The sequence below is a fragment of the Rutidosis leptorrhynchoides genome, chromosome 5 (genome assembly GCF_046630445.1).
Source record: "Rutidosis leptorrhynchoides isolate AG116_Rl617_1_P2 chromosome 5, CSIRO_AGI_Rlap_v1, whole genome shotgun sequence".
NCBI classification, from domain to species: domain Eukaryota; kingdom Viridiplantae; phylum Streptophyta; class Magnoliopsida; order Asterales; family Asteraceae; genus Rutidosis; species Rutidosis leptorrhynchoides.
Window position 1 is genome coordinate 8,519,896 of NC_092337.1, and position 18,292 is coordinate 8,538,187.

The 18,292-nt window shown below is 36.9% G+C and overlaps 1 long non-coding RNA gene and 3 other non-coding genes across 4 annotated transcripts; all 4 read right to left on the reverse strand.

Annotated features, from left to right (window-relative positions):
* Nucleotides 1–2,005: 2,005 nt before the first annotated feature.
* On the reverse strand, nucleotides 2,006–3,692 carry LOC139850293 (uncharacterized). The gene is made up of 2 exons (XR_011759988.1): nucleotides 3,375–3,692; nucleotides 2,006–2,127 (listed from the first exon to the last, which is right to left on the reverse strand). It is a non-coding gene; the product is annotated as an uncharacterized lncRNA (long non-coding RNA).
* LOC139850960 (small nucleolar RNA Z223) lies at nucleotides 2,397–2,487 on the reverse strand. Its single transcript, XR_011760332.1, has one exon. It is a non-coding gene; the product is annotated as a small nucleolar RNA Z223 (small nucleolar RNA).
* LOC139850967 (small nucleolar RNA U36a) lies at nucleotides 2,637–2,722 on the reverse strand. Its single transcript, XR_011760338.1, has one exon. It is a non-coding gene; the product is annotated as a small nucleolar RNA U36a (small nucleolar RNA).
* Nucleotides 2,925–3,077, reverse strand: LOC139850970 (small nucleolar RNA snoR134). The gene has a single exon (XR_011760341.1). It is a non-coding gene; the product is annotated as a small nucleolar RNA snoR134 (small nucleolar RNA).
* Nucleotides 3,693–18,292: the final 14,600 nt, after the last annotated feature.

The following is an 18,292-nucleotide window of genomic DNA, read 5'->3' on the forward strand; positions in this document are numbered from 1 at the left end:
TATATAAAATTTAATTTGTAAATTTATATTTATATTTATATTTATATACGAGTAGACAACAAAATGTGTAAAACCAAATCTATCCGCATCCCCGTTGGCATGTGCAGACTTGTGATTGGAGGTTGTACGCCTCGACCAAGGTGGTTAACCAAACTACTCCGGACCATTTACTAAATACGTGCGTAGTTCACCTAAATATATACGTAGTAATATATAAAAATATATTCAGAAAAACCTTGTTAAACAATGATAATGATAATTGAAATAAGTCTTACGAATAAACTAACGGGGCATTTGGTTCGTTGGATTTGAATGAATTTGCATTTCAAATTCGATGAAATCTTATGTTTGATTTGAAGATTTGGTTAGAGTGATTTGCATTTCAAATCTCATGAAATCCCATTGATGAAGGTTCTCAAAATCCTGTGTTGGTGAATGATATCTATATCCTATATTTTAGTTTTCGGTTTCATGTTTCAGTTTTTGGTTTTGCATTTCAAATTTCAGTTTCGCATTTTAGTTTTCAATTTTTATTTTCACGTTTTAGTTTTGAGTTTCGCGTTACAATATTCAGTTTCGGGTTTCATCTTTAAGACTCGTATTTAAGTTTTCGGTATCGCATTTCATGTCTTAGTTTTCACGTCCGAGTTTCAGCTTTTAGATGTGCGTTTAAGTTTTTAGTTACACATTTCGTGTTTCAGTTCTTAGTTTCGTGATCAATATTTAGATTTGCATTAAAAAAATTCATTTAGCGTAAACATAAAAAATAAATAAACAAATGTAAAACGTAAAGGTAATATTAATATTGATCAAAACTCCTGTTGATTGGATGCCTATTGAGGGATTTCAAATCCTCCAACCAAATAGATGATAGAATTTCAAATCCCGGAATTTTAAATAATTCAGAATTTTAAATTTTCGAACCAAACTCTCACAAGAATGAAACAAACTCTGACAGAAACTGTGAAATGACAGACATGACACCGTATCAAATTGCTACTTCCATAGTGGTGAAAGTATCGATTCTCATATGATATGATTGTTCCCAAACTTACTTTTTTATACATTACGTGTTACAAAATGCTCAGCTAGAAAAAACATTGTTATAAGCATGAAAACAGTAGACCGGTTGTGGTTCATCTAGTGAAAAAAAAAATTAAGTGCAAGTACTATCATTTCCATCACTTTTCACGCGTACATATCTTTTCATTTAAAGAAATACTTCACGTGTTCCATAAATTTTTAAATCTGCATATCTATCCAGAAAAAAATCTATATAGTTTAGCAATACCTTTGTCATTTAATCTACTCCGTATTACTAAACATTCTCTCATCAGAGTATTAAAACAGAAAGATCCATTAGATAACAAACAAATGATCATGATTAGCGTATATATCAAGATGTAGGAAAATATGTTAAGTATTAACCAACATTTATATAAGAACGTATACGAAAAATGTTACAATTAACGACTTAATTTATGGCATCTAGACTTTTTTTCCTCAAATTTAAATTTGGACAGTTAACCGATCCGGTTTACAATTTGGACTTTGTGGATCGGACAAAACAATACTACATTCAGAGGCAAGTTTTTATGTTGGACCTCCATTTTTCGTGAACTAAACTATGCTACAAGCACTGTCGCACCAATTCAGCATTTGGTTTTACAACCGGGAATTATTGTTATGACACGTTTGGTTTGGGACACAGGCTTGCACGTCCGGTCTGAGGTTGATTTTTATATGGGCCTAAGATGTTTTGTGTACCACAAGGCTTGTCCATGTACTCGTATGAGATAATCCGTATCTCACAACTATAACTAACGAGATACAAAACAAACGACATACAAAACAAAAAGATACACATATCCATCACCAACAAAGACTGAAAAAATATTGATAGCCATGAAGAGAGCGCGCTAAACCACAACGAAGAGGCAATAAAAAAGCAATTAGAATACAAAAATAAAAACAACAATCTCCATCATATACGTGCAACAATATGTAACTGATCACGAATTCAACTGATCCAAAATATTTTTTACATGACAATAAACACATACACAAATCTTAACCGACCATCTAACTGTCAAATATCATGCTGCTTTGTTCAGTCTCGTTTAGCATCTGCAAATTTTTCATGTTTCAGAGTATTGTTTAAACTCAAGTATGAAATATGATTAAATATAATTTCAAGGTATACGTATCATTCAAAATCACAAAAGGCAAAATAAATAAAGCCTCAGTAAAATCCAGTAAAATCAGATGAAATACAGCTTCAACCAAGTGGTTCTCCCTGTAAAACGGGGTCTTGGATCCACGTACCTCATTAAAACGGATTATATCCTCATAAGCCAATTAACATTTTTTAGAAATTCAACTGGTTTTTTTAGAAATAAATGCTCAGAATAAACAACAGCTCTATCAATCATGAATAATCAGAAGCAGAACTGGCATTAAGCTGTAATTTAATCATCACTGCAATTAACAATCATCTTAGAACTATAAAATTAAATTAATACTAATTTATATTCAGAAGCAGAACTGGCATTAAGCTGTAATTTAATCATCACTGCAATTAACAATCATCTTAGAACTATAAAATTAAATTAATACTAATTTAATGTAAAATAATTCGGCTCATATTAAGAAATTCAACCATTTTGTATCCTGTACTTCACAGATTACTCTCAGAAGCGCGGATAATATCAAATCATTGCCAATTAAATCAAATTAATTAATATAATATTTTAGCGACTGTTTTTAAGAAGAAAAACATAAAAAGTAAACCTCCACGTGAACAGCGCCTAGGGTTAACTATATGCCTCCATGACTAGACCTTAATCCAATTCAAATAACTGAGGAAAAAGGCTTAAGGTGTGTTAAGGCATTAATTAAATAAACAAATTAATTGATTAAAAACAGATTTTAGCCGCCGATGAGACACAGAAGCGGCCATTAAAATTAGGTACAAAAGGCTGAACTGTAACACATGACGTCAGAATGTAGCACGAGCATTGGGGCTTTCTTCTTCATTCAATTGATTGTTTCCGATAAGCCCGGGGTGCTACATGCAGATTATAGTATAAAGATTACAGATTTAGATAAATATCAATTTATTTGGTCAAAAATTTATTACATTTAATTTCAATAAAATTATATATGCCAGAGGAAAGCAAAACCATGATCAGTAAGAAATACAAAAATCAAGGTATAAATTAATTACCCTCACAATGAAATTATATATGCCTATAGAACAAAGCCAGCAAGAATATTAATGATATAATTAAATATCTATGCACTTGCAGCCGAAAGGTGAGGCAAATACATTAAATTAAATAAATAAGAAAGATTAGAAATTTATTTAATTGTACCAAAAAAAGGGCACCCATATGAGATTGTATAAAACACAGATCTGAGATGGAATTAAAAACCCTAATTTATGGAATTGATTTGTGCCCCCAGAACAAAGCCACCAAGAAATCGATCGTATGATCTCTGCCCCTTGTAGCTGAAAGAAGAGGCAACTTAAATTTAAAATACAACTAATACAAATACAATTCTTAAATAAACACAAAATAGGTTGGATGAGTGTGTGATTTGTAAAGTGGCTGCTAGATGATGGAGGCTGATGTGATTTAGGGTTGATATTATATAGGGATAGGATAGGGATTGCATCAACTCAGAACCCTAATTTTGGATGGGGGTTAGTTAAAAAAACCAGGCTTATTAGATTAAAAAACCAAGTCAAAAATAATGATTACTTAATAAACATGTTAGCACAAGTCTCATGTGAAGGCCTTGTACTTTTCACAGATTTCTATTTTGGTCCCCATGAGTCCACACTTATACTACGGAGTATTTGATTCTTAAACATCGTTAACATTGTTAAGTCACTAAACGTACGTCATACTCTAAGGCGATTGCATTTGGAAGGCACGTGATTTGACTAACAATTACACCTTTAACTTAAACATAAATAGAGATAACGAGGGGATCGATGCTCGCTTCAATAATACTCCACACTCTTCCACTCAAAAGATAATAATACGGGATCTATGAAATCTATTCCATTATCACAGTTCTACCTTTTATAAAGTTCATTATAAAAAGTAAACAATTGAAATGTAAAAGATGTATGTGATAAACGTTATTTGATATGAAAGGGTTGTTGTCGATGATTTGTTGAAGGATTCGTATTCGGATGAAGATGATGATGATGATCAGGGCCGGCTAAGGCAGGGCCGGCTAAGGCTATGGGCGAAGCGGGCGACGGCCCGGGGCATCACGTGGTTAGGGGCATCATTTCAAAAAAAATTATTAATACTCATAATTTAAACCTCATAAAGATATATGTTTGCGTAACTGTTGGGGGCATTTTACAATCATTACGCCCGGGGCATGCAAAAATTTTGACAAAAGTTCGACCGGCCCTGATGATGATTAATTAAATATGACGACGATTGTTGCTTGACAGAATTGATAAATCGTATAGTGTAACAACATGTACAACATATAAGTCCAAGAGTCCATCATTTTCTAATGATATCGCAACCCGCATGCGCAATGATACCGCGACTCGCTAGCATGCGTATGCGTGCACTTGTATGCGGCATGCGGTATGCGGATTCGTATCGAATGCCTTTGTCCCCGGTACGGCAGTTACTTGGTCATCAAGTAAATATGTTTTCCATAATTATATCCGTGATTCGGGGGAGTTAGTTATGGACGAGATTATCATTATCTTAGACGATTCTAGAATTAGGGTTTGCCTATATATACTAACCCTAATTATCATTCTAGGATCACTACGTTACGTAACCATTGTCTGCTACTCATCTTACGTAATCAGCATCATCTCTCAAGGTTAACAGTATCATGGCTTCCGGTGACTCATCGGAACGTACTCAAACTGTAGCGACCCGACCAAATCATGTTTGACGGCGCCGACTACTTAGGTCCCGTTACATGGTCATAAGTCTTTAATCATGACGTTTGACCAAAACATGTCGCATTCATTTCATAAGCAAAAGGATGTTTCAAGTTTACAAATGTAGTCAAAAGACTAGTTACATTACAAAGTTTAACGTACGAATGAAACCCATGTGACAAAATTTAAAGTAGTCAAAAGACGCTCCAACTATGCATGTATACACGACATCCAAGCAAGTATCAAAAAGAGTGCGGAAGCATGTATCAAGTAGCTTTCAAGGACCTGAGAAAACATATAGAAAACTGTCAACGAAACGTTGGTGAAATCATAGGTGTTTTAGTAAACGTTGCATTTGAACCACAAGATTTAATATAATATGAAAATCAAAATCATTTGCATTCCAAAGTTTGTTATTTGTTTCGCGGGCACCCAATTATCAAACTTAACTGTTTTGCACCCTTTGCGTAGTGTTAGAACATACACTAGACCCGAAAATATATTTCATCCACTAACGGTAGCGAACCGTCCGAATGAGGCTCGGCAAGCCCATGTGATCACATAATATAAGTTCACGTTTACACCCTGCAAGAGTAACTAATGATAATTGAATTGAGGATTTTCATTCAAACCCGTGCGTGGAATGTTCGTTTTCGTACTTGTGTTCAATGTATAAAAGTATGATACGTATATGTTTCTCATCCCATAGTTTAAAGCATAAAAGTTGTTTGAAAGATGGGACTATGATCTCACCTTGAGTGCACGTATGAAAAATACTTCACAAGGTAAGGTGTGCGAAGGGTAGTGCTAGTCTTGACCTAAACAAATAGGTCGTATCAATAACGGTAAACACGATAGGTCAAAGATGTTCAATTAGTCCTATGGCTCGTTACGACTCGATTATGTAGCATGTGAAATCAAATTGTCAAATTTCATGCAAGATACAAGTATAGAAACAAGTTAGGAAGGTTGCATAATCATTTGGTTAATTTTGACAAAAAGTCAAACTTTGGTCGGTCAAAGTCAACGAAAAAGTCAACACGTTCGGGTCAGGTCCCGAACTATTTTTCTGAGGTTTTTATTCATATATAAACATGTTAGCACAAGTCTCATGTGAATCGGAGGTCCATAGGGTGCCAAACATTTTTCATAATTTGAGAGGTCAGAACCTGACCACGGCTTAGGCCGCGCCGCGACCCAGGATTGTCGCGCCGCGACAATACACGGGAGCTGGTACCTGGTCAGTCTCAAATGTCCAACTCTCAATTCCAAACACTTTCAAGCATAACTCGCAAACCGCTAATACTTAGAACTCGTATCTTATATCGTTAGAAAGGTAATTTGACAAGGAACACAACTAAATACATTTTACCAACCAAAAACGTTATTTGTAACAATCGGCTTTCCAAAGTAAATGATCAATTAATGCACGCATTTAATACTCAAATTTGATAAGTGCACATTTATGATTTGGGCATTTAATGCATACATACAACATGCCGTTTTGTAGGTAATCGAGCATACAATACAACTAACTACTTACTAACAATAATTCATGGCATTCAATGCATCAAATATTCATTTCAAGCTTATCAAACCCTAACCCAATTTCACCAAAATCACTAATCAAGTTTATGGAGTTTTCTCAAGCAACCTATACATCAAATTGGAGCTAGTGATACTAGGAACACATTTAATACGTGCATTCATAACATTTAACAACATTTAAACAACCAAATCACCAAATCAAACACACCAAAGTTCATACTCAAGCTAGTTACTTCAAATAACGAAATCGAGCATATATATCATATATTCATGTTAGACTTGAGCCATAGACACTAATTAACAACTTTATACGTTCAAAATATCAAGAACACAAAATCTAGTGATTTTAGAAAGTTACCCAAACTTGATGAAGTCGGTATGGAATCGAAGAGGAAGTTGCAAGGATTCCAAATATGTAATTTGTTTTGCAAGACACCCGCTAGCTTGAATTTAGATGATGATTCTTTGATATGGAGTTTGAGAGAAAATTGGAAAGTAGTAAAGAAAAAGAGAAATGAAATGAAAAAGGTGGGAGGAAGGGGTTGACTAGTCAAATGCTAGTCACCTCTTTGGCACTTTGGCGAAACTAGTCCCTCAAGTTCGGTTGCGGGTGAGTGAATTACCTAAACGAAATATTTTTAAAACGCGTATTGACGGGAGATGTTATAAACATATAACGGGATTTAAATAGTTAAACGGAAAAGTAAACGGAAAAAGGCGGGATGTTACATTACCTACTCCTTAAAAGAAATTTCGTCCCGAAATTTAAGTAGGCGTAGTAGTCGTTGTTTCTTCCTCGGAATTTCGCGTTTCCGGAAACGGGAATAAATGAGGGTATTTCTTTTGCATTTGATCTTGCCTTTTCCAAGTAAACTCGGGTCCCCTTTTGGCGTTCCAACGGACTTTAACAATCGAAATTCGGCTTTGTTTCAATGTCTTGACGGAGGTGTCCACAATTTCAACCGGTTCCTCCACAAAATGAAGTTTGTCATCAATAGTAAGTTCCTCGAGAGGGATGACGATATCGGGTTCGGCAAGACACTTTTTCAAGTTAGATACATGGAAGGTAGGATGGACGGAGTTCAATTGAGGCGGAAGATCTAAACGATAAGCAACGGTTCCAATACGCTCCAAAATTTCGAAAGGACCAATATACCGCGGATTTAGCTTCCCGCGTTTCGCAAAACGGATTACACCTTTCCAAGGTGTGACTTTTAACATTACGCGGTCACCGACTTGAAATTCAAGGTCGTTGCGTCTTTTATCGGTATAGCACTTTTGACGACTCCGGGCCGTTCGAAGCCTATCTCGGATTTGAACGATCTTCTCGGTGGTTTCGTGAATGAGTTCGGGTCCGGTGATTTGTACGTCGCCTACTTCGGCCCAACAAAGAGGAGAACGGCATTTTCGGCCATATAACACTTCGAATGGGGCGGCTTTAATACTCGCGTGATAACTATTGTTGTAAGAGAACTCTGCGAGAGGTAAGTGCTTGTCCCAAGCTTTTCCAAAATCCACCACGCAAGCTCGTAACATGTCCTTCAAGGTTTGAATTGTGCGTTCGCTTTGTCCATCGGTTTGGGGATGATATGCTGTGCTCATGTCTAAACGCGTTCCCAACGCTTCTTACAAGGTACGCCAAAATCTAGAAACAAAACGGCCATCTCGGTCGGAGATAATCGATAAAGGTATACCGTGTCGAGCTACGATCTCCTTTATGTAAAGTTGTGCAAGTTTCTCCATTTTGTCGGTTTCTTTCATAGCGAGAAAGTGTGCGAATTTGGTGAGACGGTCAACAATAACCCAAATGGTATCATAACCGCCCGTCATTTTTGGTAGTTTGGTGATAAAATCCATTGTTATTCTTTCCCACTTCCATTGCGGGATTTCGGGTTGTTGAAGTAGTCCGGACGGTCTCTGGTGTTCGGCTTTGCCTTTGGAACATCTCAAACACTTGGAAACATAAGTAGCTACGTCCCTTTTGATGTTCGGCCACCAATATAGTTGTTTAAGGTTGTGGTACATCTTATTGGCACCGGGGTGAATCGAGTATCGTGACTTATGGGCTTCATCTAAAATAAGGCTTCGTAGGTCCCCATAACTAGGCACCCAAATCCTTCCGTCAAAATATCGGAGTCCGGTTTCCTTGATTTCAAATCGAGAGATGAGAATATTCAAGAGCTCGTGATGTGTCAAGACGTAACCTTTAAAATGTAGACAATATGCTTAATAATTAACACATAATACATGCAACTAAAACCCGATCATGTAGTAACTAGCAAGTAAATTGACCAGTTCGATCCACAGGGAGAAGTTTGTTTAAATGATTTTACCACGATTAATTATTCTAAAAAGGGGGTTTATATTTGAAGTTGTGTTTTTGTTTAACAAAACAGTAAATAAATATAATGAATGACAATAATGAGAATGCGGTGTTTACTTCTATGCTTGATAGATGACAGGGATTGTTCTTTTATAATTAAAACCGTTATGCGATAGTTACAATAGAGTAGTTTATATCAATTTCACAATATCTATAAACTTAAGAACTATGTTTAATCAACAGGATTCTTTCTTGGTTAAATTCACATAAAACCTAGTTTACAAAGATCACTCTAAGTAAACTACATGATTGTAAAACCTAAATATCATCCAATTACCATCCTATATTCACATATAGGTGTCTAGATCACTAGGTGTTGAAGTAGAAATTATAGCCTTTGATAAATTCACATAAATCAAGTCATAACTCGTATAATTGAACTAGAATATAAAGATAATTACAACAATGGATTTCTTGAAAGAACATGGTGATTTAGATTGATTAACTAACTAGATTCAACCCGGTTAAACTCACGTGAAACCTTAATTACAACAATCACTTGAGGTAATTTCATAACTATGTTGCTTTGGAACTTATTCAATTACCGAATTAAACACATAACAAAATCACTTAAGTGTATGTATCTAATCGTCTAGATTACTAGATGTATTGAAGTATAGATTGTTTTCCTAGTTAACTCACATTAATAGGTTGCAATCTATATAATTGAAGTAATGATCTAAACATGCATAACAATGGTTCTTACGGTTGAACTAGATAATTAAATCAATCAAACATATGTATAACTAGCATAACATCAAAGTATAGAACAATCCCAAGCCATAAATCTTACATTGAAGCAAACACACAAGGATTTTAGCCTAACATAATTATAGTAGAACTAATGAAACAGTAAATACAAGTTGAATTCATGTTAAAAAGATATAGAACAATAGTACCAATTGCGATAAACGATCCTAGCTTAATATTGATGTTGAAAGAGTGGAGATTAACTTGCAGCCTTCCTTGGACCTTGAAAATCATCTTAAAACTGGGTGAGAACGTAGTAGTGAAGGTCCCTCAAGTAAGTAACCATTTGCTTCATTAAATAGCCTCAAAAGTTAGGTATTTTGGCCAGAAAGTGACCAGATGCGCCGCATCTCTTTGGGATGCGCCGCATCTCTTTACGTTTAGTAGATTCCAGCTCGATTCTGCACTCAGGACTGTCGGAAGGGGTCAGATGTGCCGCATCTGGGACAGATGCGCTGCATCTGGGACAGATGCGCCGCATCCATCTCAGATGCGCCGCATCTGTTGCTATTTTGGCCCAGAAGTCTTCATGCTCCGCATCTGAAACTGTCGGGAGTTATTTGGTGTAAAGATGCGCCGCATCTAAGAGAGATGCGCCGCATTTGGACCTGTTTCAGTGATTTCGGGCTGTTTTACGTATTCGATCTTCGTTTTAACTCTGTTTTCACTGTTGGTCTTCATTTATTCATTCACAATGGACTTTTTACAAATGTACATGAATTACAATACATACGTATAACAATTACATACAAATGGAACAACATTGGATCGAAATAACGACAATAAACATGTATAATTTTGGCGTTATCAAAATCCCCACACTTAAACCTTGCTTGTCCTCAAGCAAGACTTACAAGAAATCGAAATTTACTACAGTAAACACACTTATTTAAATGAGAACACAAAAAAAAAAAATGGGACTCACACTCTCTCGATATAATACACAAGACACACAAGTTATTTAGTAACACAATAACTCACGCTATATGGAAATCACACTCGGGTCACAATATATATACACTCACACTTATTTCACACACGAATCAAACTCACGCGTTTTGAGTACACACACCTTTGGAGTACACACGCGAAATGAAATCACGCCAAAGTCGAAAGGTGGGTTTTAAAGTCCACATTTCTTGAAAATTTGGATCCTTAGGGAAATTAGGACCTTTGCTAAAAACCTTTTATGTTTTGAAAATTATTCATGTTAGTTTTTACACTAATCAAGTTTTCCGGTTTTAACCTCAAAGTCCGGTTGAGGGTAACTGAAAACCGAAGCCTCAGTCGGCGCTTAGCAAGCTACTCGCCCCCATGATTGAAGTATCATGGAACTTGAAACCGGATGTCCTAAAAATGGTTTTACACAATATAGTTCATAAAATAGCATAAGTTTTAGAAGAAACTATATCATGTCCAAATATCATCGGTGAACCATGAGTTTGCACACCTCAATTTGTTATGGCATATGTATGTTAACCGCGGTCAACATAGATGCGGTTGATCTTTACAGAGATCATCCATCTGGGGATTAGATTCATTAGTCTTAAAAGCTAATTTGCACTGTGCCCCCCATTGTACGAGACAGATCCATCTCATGGTTAGGATAAGTCTGACCACCAAAAACCCTGTTTGATGCTGAGGTGAGGTGGATTTCCAGCCGATGATAGAGATGACTTTTCAAGATTTTTCGTCAACCTACAGCTGTTCTGAACTACGACTTCTAACATAAGTTAGCAAGTGTGTCATATTGGAAGACTTGACTTCCATCACAATCATTACATGGATGAGCATTGGATTAGATTGTTAGAACAACAAATTACTTGATGACTTTCATTTCATCCAGAATGTGGTATAGCATGATGATTATATCTTTTATATGACAAACTCAATCATTTGGTTGTTTCTTAATTTGTTTTGTGATAATAATTTCGGTGTATACACCTAGTTTTAAAATCTACAAATTTTAAACAAAATTTGAATTTATGAAGATAAAAGTTTAAAATTTTTTACCATTTTAAGCCTTTTTAACTAAAATCAAAAACCCGAAAGAATTTATAACTTCCTCCCCACACTTGAGTTCATGTATCGTCCTCGTTACATGAAATCAGAAAAATTTAAATTCAAGAGGGTCAAAGAGTGTAAGAGAGTTTATTACTTTCAAGGTTTAAAACCGAAGTTCACGAGATGATGGCGCTGAACTGAATGCCAGCATAAGAACATCATCCGCTTCTTGTAACCACAAAACAATCACCAATCAAGTATGTGCTAAACTTACTGCCAGTCTTTGTAAAAATGCAGCATATAGCACAATGTTCACCTGTAGCAATTCAAACAAAGGTACCATACGATTCACACAAATAAATGGGGGTGTACTCCATGTACTAAAAACCCCACTTTCAATTATCTAAATTGTTCAAATCATAATTATCCAAAATATTATCTAGTTATTACACACCAAACTTGAAAAGAAATTGTTTTTGAAATAAACCAACATCAACCAAACCTGTCACACATCAGGAAAAATTACGTCATCTTCAGAAAATCCCCAAAATGAGTTACTTGGGCCAGCTCCACCTTCGCTTTGATTTCCCGCGTCGTCGTCCTGAAATATTGAGGGGTTGTACCCCTGATAAGTTCCTTGAGCAGGGACGACCGCAGTGTCTTCAGTAGGCGGGTTAGGAGGAGGAGGATAAGGCGCAGGATATGGATCACCCATTGGAACCCAAGGATCGTATGCAGGCCAAGGAGAGGGGGTATAGTTAGCGGGATCTGCAGCGTATGACACTGTCTGTTCATGTATCCAATTAAGCTGATTTTGCTGCCCCGCTTGAGTATACCATGTTCGATCATTCGCAACATCAATGTAATGTTGCATCTCCCTGTTACCTGCATCGTAGTGATCAATTACCTTTTGGGTGTTTTGATCACTATGGAGTCGCATATCTGAAAACTGGCGCGCCATGTAAGCCTCCCAATCATTTCCCGGACCCGAACTACTTCCAACATTCGGCTGTGGATCTGGTTGCTGTTGGGGTTGTTCTGGTTGCCTGTTCACTGGATCCTCATACCTAGTTAGAAGGCCGTTCGACCCCCTCATCAAAATGTTCGCCCTTGTATAACTCACTCTATCAAAGGCAATCATATGTTTCTCCTCTAACCCACTTGTGTTGATTCAAAAATGTTCGGCAATCCTGGTTACAAAATGGCCGCCCATGATTGGTGTAATCTTTTTCCTTTCTTCGAGGAGGAAAGTGAGAATCATTCGTGGGATATGAACATGGGAGTGATCCATTATCGCGTGAATGTACCATATATCCAAGTTGGTGACTTTTTCACTACTGTCTTTTCGATAGTTTATGGTACTTGAAATGAATCGTTGGACGCATCGGTGCTTGTAGGTACGTAGCTTGCTACAAGTCTGCTTGCTTGCACTATATGCGGTATTGCTCATGTCCACCCATGCTTCTGAATGATTAAAAGAAGAAACATAGTATATACATTGATTAAAGTAATTTTGCATCAGTTGATGTGGCAAACCTTCATAAATATCCAACGCCTTCACAAATTGCAGCAGCGTTAATGTCCTGTCTTGCCCTCCAAGACGAAATCTCATAAATGTACCCGATGTTGGTGACGTGTAATCAACCCTAAGTGAACCAACGAATTCTTTGACTAAAAGTGGATATACTTTTTCTTGCATTCTGAACAGGTTTTCCCAAGCATATATTCGATGGCCGTGATACGTTACTCGGAAAAGGTTGCGAAAATTTTGATATTCGCCGGCTTCCTCTAATGGTGTCCAATCGATATATTTCCCCGGATATACGTCTTTGTGTAGAAGTGCCTTCATCCGTTCATGGTATTCCGGATGCCTCAAAACTGCATTGATCCATGGATCCGGAGTGGTTAATCCACGGACGTTTAACTGCCAGTTGTCAATATCCATTTCTTCCTCTTCAGCAGCATGTTCTTCTTCACTTGTATCCTCATCTACAATTGCTGGGGCTTTTTGCTTCTTCGATTTTGGGTTTGATGATGATGCTCTAGTCTACAAAAACACAACAAAACCAAACAAACAAAATAACAAACCATGTTGATTAGCGTTAAAGAATTTCAAAACATCTTTCATATTGTACCTAGCGAAAACCATGTGGATATGTTAAGTTCCAATTAAATCTCAATGTTTATGTTAACCAATATCTTAACATGGTATGAACTATTTTCACTCTTAACAAACATGAACTAGTATGCCAATTGATTCAAATCACTTTACAAGTATAATCATACATAGCATGCTTCATTTCACCAAACACTTGCAATGTCATAACATATGGAACCATAGGCATTCATCAAAAAGCATGTTAAACAATATGCAATCAATGGTTTTCATACATTTAGAACATTAAATTCATCTCAAGTCAACAACTTCATCAAAATGCTTAATCATATAATCCTTAACTTATATAATAATTACTTTCAAATCGAAATAACACCAAGTTAAGGTTCACATGTGTTTACCATAAGTAATGATTTGCATAACTTCAACTTAGAACACTTACTAGTTAACAAAAGTCAAAATCCCTAATTCAAGAACCCTAAAATTCAATAATTTGTGTATTCGTATAATTCAACAAAGGTTCATGCGATTTTGTTAATGTATACTAGTAATCAAACTTCAAAATATCTCAATTGAATAATTTAATGGCCAAAAGTCCGAAACTCCTAAATTCATGAAGAACCCTAATTTCCAAAGTAAAGATTGAAGCAAATAATCATGAAATTAGAGCATGAATAAGGATTAGTAGCAACAATTTAAGCATATAATGACCAAAACATGAACATTCAAACATCCTCACACTAAGAACAAGCTAAATCTAATTTTTAGATTGAAGAACACAAGAATCATGAAGTGTTTAGGATTAATCTTACCTTTCTCATGTTGATATTCGGATTTGATGCTCAAAGATGGGATTAATCGGTTCAATTAGTGAGTAGAGATTGAAATTTTGAGAGAGAATGAGATGGGATTCGGAGTAGTAGGTGAAAAAATGATAAACTCCCGTATTTGTGCAAAAAAATTGGGCAGAATCCAACATAAAGACACGGATGCGGCGGATCTGCAGCAGATACGGCGCATCTGGCTCAGATGCGGCGCATCAGATGGTCCAAACGCGGCGCATGACCCTTTCTCGACGCATTCAAAATTCACGGGATTTTTCTTGTCTGCAGATGCGGCGCATCCATCACAGATGCGGCGCATCTGCCCCTGTTGCACCAGCTTTTGACTTTTTTTTCGCGTTTTAAACATTTTGGAAGGTCCCTAAACAACTTGGTTCGTATAATAATTTAGAAATCACTCAAAACACTCAAATATATTAAAATACGTACACGAGTGGGACTATATACATGTTGTGAAGTTTAACAAGTCGTTCACGCGACTCCGTCCCAAGCTAATTAGCGTTGGGGAATAGGGTGATTTCATCTCGAACCGTGGTGTCCACTCCATTGAAATAGAGTTTCAAGCGATGACCATTCACCTTGAAGGTATTTCCGTTTCCAAACAACTCAACATATCCCGATGGGAATGCTTGTTTCACCAAATAAGGTCCCGTCCATCGGGACTTCAACTTTCCGGGAGAAAATTTAAACCGTGAGTTAAAATCCAAAACCTTATCACCGGTTTTAAATTCTTTCACTTCTTTCAATCGGGCATCATGCCACCTTTTCGTTTTCTCCTTATACGAGCTCGAATTCTCGTACGCTTCTAACCTCAACTCTTCCAATTCATGCAATTGCATGAATCGGTTTTCACCAGCCTTTTCCATGTCTAAATTACAAAGTTTTAATGCCCAGTATGCTCTATGTTCCACTTCAACCGGAAGATGGCATGCTTTACCGTATACAAGTCTAAATGGTGTGGAACCGATTGGTGTTTTAAAAGCAGTCCTAAAGGCCCACAACGCATCATCTAACTTGCTTTGCCAAATCTTAGGGTTGTTATCAACCGTCTTCTCAAGTATGCGTTTCAAGGCACGATTTGTGTTCTCCACTTGACCACTCGTTTGCTGGTGGTACGAAGTAGAGAAACGATGAGTTACGCCATACTTCTTCAACACCTTTTCAAGAAGGTTGTTGGCAAAATGAGTTCCTCGATCAGATATGAGCGCTTTTGGGATTCCAAAGCGCGTGAAGAGATTTTTCAAGAAGTTCACCACCACCCTAGCATCATTCGTAGGTAAAGCTTTTGCTTCAGCCCACTTAGATACATAGTCAACGGCTACTAGGATGTATTTGCACTTATGGGAACTTGGAAATGGTCCCATGAAATTGATTCCCCAAATATCAAAGATTTCACAAACTTGGATGCCGGTTTGAGGCATCTCATCCTTTTTCGTGATGTTACCCGTTCGTTGGCATGCATTGCAAGTCCGAACAAAATTATGGGCATCTTTAAAGATCGTGGGCCAATAAAAGCCCGAGTCAAGGATTTTTCTTGCGTTGTGGTTTGGTCCGAAATGACCGCCGGTGGGCCCTTGATGGCAATGCTCGAGAATTTGTTGAGCCTCTTTTCCATACACACAACGGCGAATCATTTGATCTGCACCAACACGGAATAGGTCGGGATGTTCCCAGAAATAGGACTTCAAATCCGCAAAGAATTTCTTCTTTTGTTGATAAGAAAGTCCTTTTTGAAGAATGCTTGAAGGAAGATAGTTTGCAAAATGGGCAAACCATGGGATTTCAGATTCCTTGTCAACCCTCATTAGAGATTCATCAGGAAATGTGTCATTGATGATTGTATCATCAAGTTGTTCTAATTCGGGGTTTTCAAGTCGGGATAAATGATCGGCGGCTAGATTCTTGGCTCCTTTCTTATCACGTATCTCAATGTCAAACTCTTGAAGTAGAAGAACCCAACGTATGAGACGATGTTTTGCATCTAGTTTCGAGAATAAGTACCTAAGAGCCGAATGATCCGTGTAAACAATGGTTTTGGACAACACCAAATATGACCGAAATTTATCAAACGCATAAACAACCGCTAGGAGCTCTTTTTCCGTGGTGGTGTAATTAATTTGAGCCCCCGTTAGCGTTTTGCTTGCATAATAAATTGGAAGAAAATGATTATCGGGTCGTTGTCCTAAGACAGCACCTAAGGCATAGTCGCTTGTGTCACGCATTAGCTCAAATGGCATACTCCAATCCGGAGATACGATAATGGGAGCTTGTGTGAGTTTTGACTTTAGAATCGAGAATGCATTTTCGCAATTAGAATCAAAGTCAAATGGAGCATCCTTTTCAAGAAGCTTGGTCAATGGGCGCGCGATTTTAGAAAAATCTTTGATAAATCGCCTATAGAATCCACATCCCATACATAGAGATAAAAATCATTCATATGGTGAACACCTGGTAACCGACAATAACAAGATGCATATATAAGAATATCCCCATCATTCCGGGACACCCTTCGGATATGATATAAATTTCGAAGTACTAAAGCATCCGGTACTTTGGATGGGGTTTGTTAGACCCAATAGATCTATCTTTAGGATTCGCGTCAATTAGGGTGTCTGTTCCCTAATTCTTAGATTACCAGACTTAATAAAAAGGGGCATATTCGATTTCGATAATTCAACCATAGAATGTAGTTTCACGTACTTGTGTCTATTTTGTAAATCATTTATAAAACCTGCATGTATTCTCATCCCAAAAATATTAGATTTTAAAAGTGGGACTATAACTCACCAACATTTTTGTTGACGTTTTAAGCATGTTTATTCTCAGGTGATTATTAAGAGTTTCCGCTGTCGCATACTTAAATAAGGACAAGATTTGGAGTCCATGCTTGTATGATATTGTGTAAAAACTGCATTCAAGAAACTTATTTTGTTGTAACATATTTATTGTAAACCATTATGTAATGGTCGTGTGTAAACAGGATATTTTAGATTATCATTATTTGATAATCTACGTAAAGCTTTTTAAACCTTTATTGATGAAATAAAGGTTATGGTTTGTTTAAAAATGAATGCAGTCTTTGAAAAACGTCTCATATAGAGGTCAAAACCTCGCAACGAAATCAATTAATATGGAACGTTTTTAATCAATAAGAACGGGACATTTCAGTTGGTATCAGAGCGGTGGTCTTAGCGAACCAGAAAATTTGCATTAGTGTGTAACAGGTATAGGTAGCTTAGAGATAACTTCAATTTTAGCTTTATTTACCTCTATTCCCGCACGAGATATTTTGTGACCAAGTACAATGCCCTCCTTCACCATGAAGTGGCATTTTTCCCAATTCAGGACCAAATTTGCTTTCTCACATCGGATAAGCATACGTTCAAGGTTAAAAAGACACGATTCAAAGGAGTCTCCAAACACGGAAAAGTCATCCATGAAGACTTCCATACAATCCTCTACCATATCATCAAAAATTGCCATCATGCATCTTTGAAAGGTTCCGGGTGCATTGCATAAACCAAATGGCATGCGGCGATAGGCAAAGGTCCCAAAAGGACAAGTGAATGTGGTCTTTTCTTGGTCGTTGGGATCAATTGGAATTTGGAAGTAACCGGAGAAACCATCTAGAAAGCAATAGTATTCTTTCCCCGCTAATCGTTCAATCATTTGATCAATAAAAGGTAACGGGAAATGATCTTTTCTAGTGGCATCATTGA